Source organism: Schistocerca americana, unplaced genomic scaffold (assembly GCF_021461395.2).
Source record: "Schistocerca americana isolate TAMUIC-IGC-003095 unplaced genomic scaffold, iqSchAmer2.1 HiC_scaffold_14, whole genome shotgun sequence".
Lineage (NCBI taxonomy): Eukaryota > Metazoa > Arthropoda > Insecta > Orthoptera > Acrididae > Schistocerca > Schistocerca americana.
In genome coordinates, this window is record NW_025725481.1 from 6,982,222 (window position 1) to 6,991,249 (window position 9,028).

Here is a 9,028-nt window from a genome sequence, read left to right on the forward strand (position 1 = left end):
CGTAATTTTTTCTTTGCACATGCCAAAAACTTTTGTCAATAATTTACATATTATTACCTTAGCGTATGTCACTGGTACTCAGCACATACAGGGTGATTCATTATTATGTGAATACTATTTGAGAAAAAGGACTTGCTCCGAGATTTCGTTATACAGAGTCTCAACCTGATCAACACAGCTAATGCACTCAACGTTCAGCAATACAGTTTATTGATAATTGTCTGCTACTAATCCAATTGCTACAAATCTTCTGGTAAACGAGCAGGTGACCATCTACCTGAAAATCGTTCTGCGAGCCTGCGGCACACTTTTTTCGCCGGCAACACAACTTCCAGTAAGCTTGCAATCATTCTTCTCTGTTCAAGTGTGAGTCTATCAGACATCGGTTCCAACAAACTGGAGTAAAAAAGGAAGAAAAAATTAAAATTCTTCACATAATTTTGACTCACCCTGTAGATATGGTAGATGACTATCAAATGTGATGTACTTTAAATCCAAAGGCGATTAACTTGACTGATCACAGGCTATACCTAATCATTTGTACATTACATTATCTTTGTTAACAGAATATCCTACAAAGGAATGTATTTCAACAGTAAACATTTGTAAGAGAATTCGTGAAATTTTCGATGCATTTTTTTTGTTTTTTAGCTCCGTCTCTGTGTTAAAAGCAATGCAGAATGTTTCGTCACAAATGTAAAACTTCATTTATCATCTAAAATATTTACTTGCCTACGGTTTTCAGCAGTCGCTGGGACCGCCAGGCATCGTGTTACGTCACTAACCGAGTTTTTGTAGTTTTAGGTGTGAACTAAGTTTAGACAGTTTCATGTCAATGACGTTCGCAAATTCCATGGATATTGTTTTGAAATATTCCTGTTAGTCGTATGATTGTTATTTCATGGCAACCGCATTTTAACTTATACATTCCTGAATGTGTGAATTTACAGGGTTGTTCCACAAAATGACAAGTTTGTCTTCTGTTGCGTGTTCTGATAATTATTCTCAGCTTGGACTTTTGACATGATCGTTTCATATTATCTGACACTTTCCTCAATATGCAAACCAACGGTACCATTTATGAGAAAATAAACACTAACAAAGCAATAGTAACTGACAAGGAAATACAGTAGCAGTCATGTTGAAGAAAGTATGTAGAAAAAGAATCTTAGAGTTTCATTTGCATAAAAAATTACATATCTCTTAATAGTTTTCAACAGTTACTTGACAGAAGAGAAGAATACATATTGCTCCATAATGAACCTATCCGCATATACATTGCAGTCACTACCAAAAAGTCATATACGTAGCAGCCCTATCAATCTAGTAATAAACTGTAAAAGAGATTTGCAATCTGACTAAAACAACAAGGTAATGTATATACTTACTCAAGACTGTATAAGCAGAAATCAGTATACAGTGAATAGTTTGAGCGAAATGATATCACAAATTATAGACATCGATATTCTACACCAATTAAAACATTTTGTTGAATGTAATCAACATGATCACCAACGTAGCAGTTGATGACACCATTGAAAATGTCAAATATAATGCACTCATCGTCAGATGAACGCAATATTTGTAGACGAATTTCATTATTTTACTAAAATTATAGCTCTCCCATAAATATTCCACGTCCAATAACCAACTACATGTGCTAGAATACGGTTTAGTAATAGGAAACTACCTTGTTGGTACACTAGCTAGTATTTTACTACACCATACTGAGAACTAATTTCCTCATACCATCTCACATGGATTAATAATATTTATTTCTTGTACAGGTATGTAGATAACACCCTAACATTGCAAGACCGATCAGACAAATAAATAGATATATTCTACTGAAACGAACAAATTATACAAAAATATAAGCAATATGGAAAGGATAGATTGCTGCTCACTACATGAGGAGGCATTGGGTCACAGAGAGGTTCGATCAGACTGTTACAAAACTGAGCCTTAGAGCAAAATTCCTCTTCAGAAATAAGTAACACACACGCATTCATACGAGCACAACTCACACAGACATTACCACTGTCCCTAGGCGCCTGAGTACGACATAGCATGAGTCAGGTCCTACTGTCAGTGGCCATGTCTGTGTGGACTATGCTTGACTGAATATGTGTGTGTTTTCTACTTCTGAAGATGGACTTCGTCTTGAAACTCAGGATTTAGTCTGTCTTTTCATTGTGCCTGTCTGCAGCTCAATTCCTCGTCTGTGTGATGAGCAGCAATCTGATCTTCCCATATTGTCATTCCATTATCTGATTTCACTCAAAAATGTATGTACAATCGAGCATGAGCACCGAAATAAAATAAACTTTTTAGAGCTAACTTAAATACCAAAAACAGAAGAAAACTATGGCTACTATTCCACTTTACACGACAAAACTTTTATTAAAAAGCTACACCGAAATGGAAGGAAAATAAAATAAAAGGCAGCATCACACTAACGAGGAAACATGATAACAAAGAAGATCAGTTTACTGTCATACCATATTGGCAAAAAAACTTCCGATAAAGTTTGGAATACTAAACTCATGTATAGGGGGCAAGGAACACGAATTTCTGTTCAGCCAGATGATGTAGGCTTGCTTCGCTTACTCTGATGACTGTCGACATTACTCCTTCAAGTGGCAACCGCCACTTCCCTCGTCAGCTGATTTAGTGCGCCGTCTGTAATGGTTCCGATTACGATCCAATATATTCTCTTAACTCTCCATCTTTACTGTCTTATTTACTTTCATTTATTTTGTTACTTTACCCAAAATTTTGAAATCTTTCAGACTCTCTCTGAGATGTAAGCAAGACTTCTTAAAGATATTCGTAACAGTAAACTTTGCTATGAGCTTGATAGGTGGTTTTTGCGTAACAATAACTATACTTGTAGTATTTAATAAATATATTACGGCAGGGTCAGTCTTACTGACTTTGTTGAATATAGGTCTACACAAGAACTTATACGTGAGTGATTCGAGTTCTCAGTATTCACTATTTGCGGTCTGCAAGATGCAGCAACTGAACTGGATAGTCAAGTTTTGTTTTGCTATAATGATCGTACCTTTGTATCGATTTCAGATGCCGGAAAATCGTGACTATGAAGGAGTTTTTTAATCATGACTATGTTTACTCCATTGATCTCCTATTGATTTGTGGAACCTTGACTCATTTACGTTCGAAGTGCTATCTCAGATTGAGTGTGCTTTGTTGATCAGTCGTATGTCGTTAATTTTAATTAAATCTCTCTGTAATGCAAGCAGGTTGCTTACCATAACTAGAGAACTTTTCTCTTTCATCACAGGTAACTTAGGCATCCTGGAGTGGTAGCCGATGCTGAAATGGCGAATAGAGGAGACCTCTCAAGCTCTGTGGCGCGATATCACGCCGTCTGCAGGGTTTTCAGGCTGACGCCGTTCACTGTCGACATTGAGAAGTGTGAACTACGGAGAACACGTTCTGGTACTCTATACGCAGCTTTTGTTCTCGTCATGAACCTAGTAATAACTGCGCATGTGGAGGACTGGTTGCAAGCTACGAACGCAAGAAAAAAGGACTCCATTACCTTCACGTGGTTGTTAGGCTATGTGACGACATACGACTCCACCACTGCCATATCGATCGCCGCAGACCTGTTTCGAAACACCTACAAGTACCAGAAGATGCTCACTCTGTTGTTTTATCGGGACAGTGGCATCCTGTGGTCGCGCCAATTCTCCACTGCGGCAGTGAGGATCTCCTGCAAAGTGGTGTATGCAGGCTCTCTCGCGCAACGTGTGGCCGCTGTGACGTTGAAATGTCTGACGAACGAAGTGAAATGGACATATATGTTACCACTACTCTCATGTTGTATTGCACTTACCGCTGTTGCCAGGTATGCGGGCCTCGTTCTCCTTGTGAGGAGTGAGTTACGCCAGCTAAACCAGTGTCTGAGAGCTACAGCCCGAGTCAGATGACAGCGGCGACCACTTGCGGACCGCTACCGGAAGCTGAGGAGCGTCTACTCCGCACTGTGCCACCTGTCCCAGGAGGTCGTTTCGGTCCAGCAGATATTCTTAGTTTTATTCATGGTGACAGCGCTGTGCAGTATATCTTGGAATACAGTTGCCGCTGTTTTATTACAGCACCAGAAACAGCTCGTGGAGAGACTTATTTAGCATATACTGTGGCAGTCGTCACTGGTGTTAATGGTGACAGTGGCCTCGTACGCGCTTTCCAGGGAGGCGGCGCAGACAGCTCCTGTCCTGTACCGGCTACTCCTGGGTTCGTCTCTCCGCACCTCAGAAACGGTAGAGCTGCGCCACTTCTGACGACTGGCTCGTAGCCAGAGTCCAACTCATTAACTTTGCGGCGTCGTTCCCTTGGACACGCGGATGCTATTGGCCTCGTCGTCTTTCGTTAAAACTTGCACCGTAATTTTGTTGATTTTCTGGGAATTTCTCTGAAAAAAAATGAACAGTGAATTAAATATTATGACAGCAGTATTGGTGATTATGGGTTGTCCTGCACTAACATTCTATAAGTGTTGCTATGATTGCGAACTTGTAGAATACATGGCTATTACATTAATTTTTACCAGAGTCTCAGGTAGTTATTAAAAGTCTTAGTGATGTAAAGAATGGGACTTCATTTCTTCAAAATTTTACCTTGCATAGTATTGTACAATACAGCCAAGGCGTACAAAGGTGGACGTATTCCAGTCTCTTGTGCGGTATATCCAGTTACAGTTCGGTCAGCTTCTCTCAAAACCAACATGTAACCCCCCATCGCTGGAAACCGAAGGGCACAAATCAAAGCTACTCTTCTTTCTTCACTAAGTTAAACTTTCACGCAAATGGTAACTGTTAATAGCAAGACTGAAATGATTTACTTAAACGAAGATACAAATTGTAGGAAATTTATAATTCTTAAGGCACACAATAAGTTATTGCATTTAAGTGACAGAGTAAAGATTAGAAACAGAAACTCGAATGTTTTTAGAGAGACGACAGAGAAGCTGTGTTCGTCAGAAGAAGACGGAAGGTTGACGAAGAGGTTCAAATGTTACATGGACGTACAGGAACCAACAGCATGCGTCAACAGAAGTAGGCCACGGCCCCTAGCTGACGTAGTAAGCGATGTTTCGTCACTGTCTTCAGTTGGACGTCAAACATGAGTGACTGCAGTTCAAAGAAGCTATTCACAAAAATTATACTAGAGTTAATCTCGGACATGAAAATGACTGCTAGTTGCTTTGCTGCGTAGAGGAAAGGGACCAACACAGTCTTAAACACCAAGTCAGTTGGAGAAACCATCATTAAACACAGCGAAACATCAATGAAACGGTATCCATATCGAGACCTCCATGCTTCCCATGACACAGTCCACCATGTCTCACTCAACCCAAATGAATCAATTCACGTTGTGTCATGTAGAGATACACACTTTCTCGTAGATGGCCAACCTATTCAAACAACTGTCATACTATATCCTGTACTTGTAATCGATCTACACACATCAAATACGTTTTGCATCACCTCGGTTCCGAGAGTTCGCGAACCTGTACAGAAAATTGGAATAGAAATCAAAATAAACATCATTTCCGCCTTTTTTATTGATCATGAGAACCACACATTGCATGTTGTACAACCAGACAGCGTCACTTTCAGAGGTGGTGGCCCAGATTGCTGTACACGCCGGTACCTCGAATATCCAGTAGCACGTCCTCTTGCATTGATGCTTACCTGTATTTGTCGTGGGATACTATCCACAAGTTCATCAAGGCACTGTTGGTCCACATTGTCCCACTGCTCAACGGCGATTCTGAGTAGAGCTCTCAGAGTGGTTGGTGGGTCACCTCGTCCATAAACAGCCCTTTTCAATCTATTCCAGGCATGTTCCATAGGGTTAATGTCTGGAGAACATGCTGGCCACTCTAGTCGAGGGAAGCCATTCACAAGATGTGCACGATTTGGGCGCGAATTTTCGTCTATGAAGAAGAATGGCTCGCCAATATGCTGCCGATATGGCTGCTCTATCCGTCGGAGGATGGCATTCGCGTATCGTACAGCCTCTCGGCGCCTTCCATTACTGCCAGCGGCGTACATCGGCCCCACATAATGCCACCCCAAAACAGCAGGGAATAGTCTGCCCCCAGTAGTTGAGTGGTCAGCGCGACAGAATGTCAATTCTAAGGGTGCGGGTTCAATTCCCGGCTGTGTCGGAGATTTTCTCCACACAGGAACTGGGTGTTGTGTTGTCTTAATCATTATCATTTCATCCCCATCGACGCACAAATCGCCGAAGTGGCGTTACATCGATATACTTGCACCCGGCGAACGGTCTATCCGACGGGAGACCCTAGTTACATGACATTTAATTTTAGCAGGGAGTCCCCACCTAGCTGCACTCGTTGGACAATGTGTCTAAGGCGTTCAGCCTGACTAGGTTGCCTCCAAACACGTCTCCGAGGGTTGTAGGGTTGAAAGCATATGCGACACTCATTGGTGAAGAGAACGTGATGCCAATCCTGAGCGGTCCATTCGGCGTGTTGTTGGGCCCATCTGCACCGCGCTGCATGATGTCGTGGTTGCGAAGATGAACCTCGCCATGGACGTCGGAAGTGAAGTTGCGCATCATGCATCACAGTTTGAGTCGTAACACGACATCCTGTGGCTGCACGAAAACCAATATTCAACTTGGTGGCGTTGCTGTCAGGGTTCTTCCGAGCCATAATCCGTAGGTAGCGGTCATCCACTGCAGTAGTAGCCCTTGGGCGGCCTGAGCGAGGCATGTCATCGACAGATACTGTCTCTCTGAATCTCCTCCATATCCGAACAACATCACTTTGGTTCACTGCGAGACGCCTGGACACTTCCCTTGTTGAGAGTCTTTCCTGGCGCAAAGTAAAAATGCGGACGTGGTCGGACTGCAATATTTACTGTGTAGGCATGATTGAACTACAGACCACACGATCCATGTACCTCTTTCCTGGTGGAATGACTGGAACTGATCGGCTGTCAGACCCTCTCCGTCTAATAGGCGCTGCTCATGCATGGTTGTTTACACCTTTGGCCGAGTTTAATGGCAGTCAAAGGGACTGTGTCTGTGATAAAATATCCACAGTCAACTTCTATCTTCAAGAGTCCTGGGAACAAGGGTGATGCAAAACTCTTTTTTGCGTGTAGAATCATTAACGACAGCTCCCCGGCAGCAACCTAGAACACATGATAATTAAATAAAACTTGTTGATCAGAATCGTCGCCACTTATTGCGGCTGTGCCCTCCCGTGATGTTTCGTGATTCCTGGCTGCGTGAGGGGAGGGTGGAATGATAGGTGGGTGGACGGTTTCCTCTCACTACAACAAAAAATGCACACGTGGTGCTTAATTTGAATGATGTCCAATCTGAAGTTCTTTGGTTAACAGCAATCAAAATACTATGTCTAACGATTATCATAGCTAGCGAAGGTGCGAGACGACGACTATTGATGTGTAAGACTAGAGCACAGTGTGGCATATTGAGGCGCAATGCCAGCTGAGTCTCGATGCGACATAGCAAGGCAGTATACCTAGATGAGAGAATGTGAGAGCTGTTTTTTTTCTGAATTGGGTTTCGATCTCCCCCCCCCCCCTCCATGGAGTGGGCTGGTAGCAGCTTAGTACGTCGCTCTTCAGCCTACAAAATATTTAAAAATGTGATAAGAATATAATAAACAATAAAAGCAGGCGATAGAAACGGTGACCTTTTAAATTTTGAAATGGCGGAAATTCAACACTAAACACTCACGTAAACACTGCACTAAAAAATTATCACGGAGATGAGACACCACAACCTATGGCCGATGGAGGGATGGGGGTGGGGGGTGGACCCGGACAGATGAGGGGAGAAAAGGGGGGCTGACGAGGGAGACAGGCCGGTCGTCGACGGCTGCCTATATGCACGCGGCCCAGGGTGCGCCATCGGCGCGTTCCCTGGGGCCGTGTCCTGATCTCCTCTCCTCATCGGGACGCCTAGTTCAGAGCCTGCTGTACAGTGTTTCCCAGTGCCGACCGGTGTGCTGGCGAAGGCGTACTCCAGCAAATTGTGGGCCTCTGAATACGGAATTCCCTGAAGATTACCGAAGTTGAATATCCCATCACCAGTTACTATCCCACGTTCAAAGGGAAGCATTTTCACATGAATCATCTGAGTACAAACGACAGATCCGTCAATGCACTGCCCTTTTACACCTTGTGCACGCCACACTAACACCGTCTCTGTACGTACATATCGCTAACCCGTGACCTTTATCACCTCAGTATTAATGAAGCTGAGTTGAGAATATTTTTAAATGACTCTGATACGATTTTCTTTCTTGAACATAGGTGCTATTTTCGTACTCAAGTACCTGAGCCGCCCGTAACCACATGTTTATGTGAAACATAGTTTTGGGCAGAAAGCCCTGAAAACTAGTTCTGTGAAGAGCAGTACTTTGTTGTACGCGCTGGTGAACGTTCGAAAAGTCTGTTACTAAGCAGATAAATTTAATAATACCTCCAGGCTTAGGGGATGAATTTATCTGATATCAAAATTTGTACAATGTTCGATAGCGATTTTTTGTAACTAAGAATAACGAAAATGGAAAACTGACGATCATTAACTGTAACACTGATTTTCCTAAGAGTTCTAGTGATTATATGGCTGTAGGCCAACATATATCATTCGAGATATACCTGTGTAAGGAATTTTTGGTGCAGCTAACAACTTACGTGCTATAACTACAATTATAGGATATTTTCTAAAGAAAACTGAATTATTTGTTAATTAATTTATTTACATACTTATTTTACGAGGCAATAGTAAGGAATTCAGCCCTTTCTAACATCTAAACCGTCTTGGGGGAGTTAACGCTGAACTTTGGCTAGTTCATGAATTGCACCTCATAACACTAATGTTATCAATACTGCTACTACCAATACTAAAGAAAGTGAATGTGTGCTGTTACAGTAATGCCGGTGCTATCAAAATTGTGTTAAATAATTATCACGTAATGTTTCATTCCTTT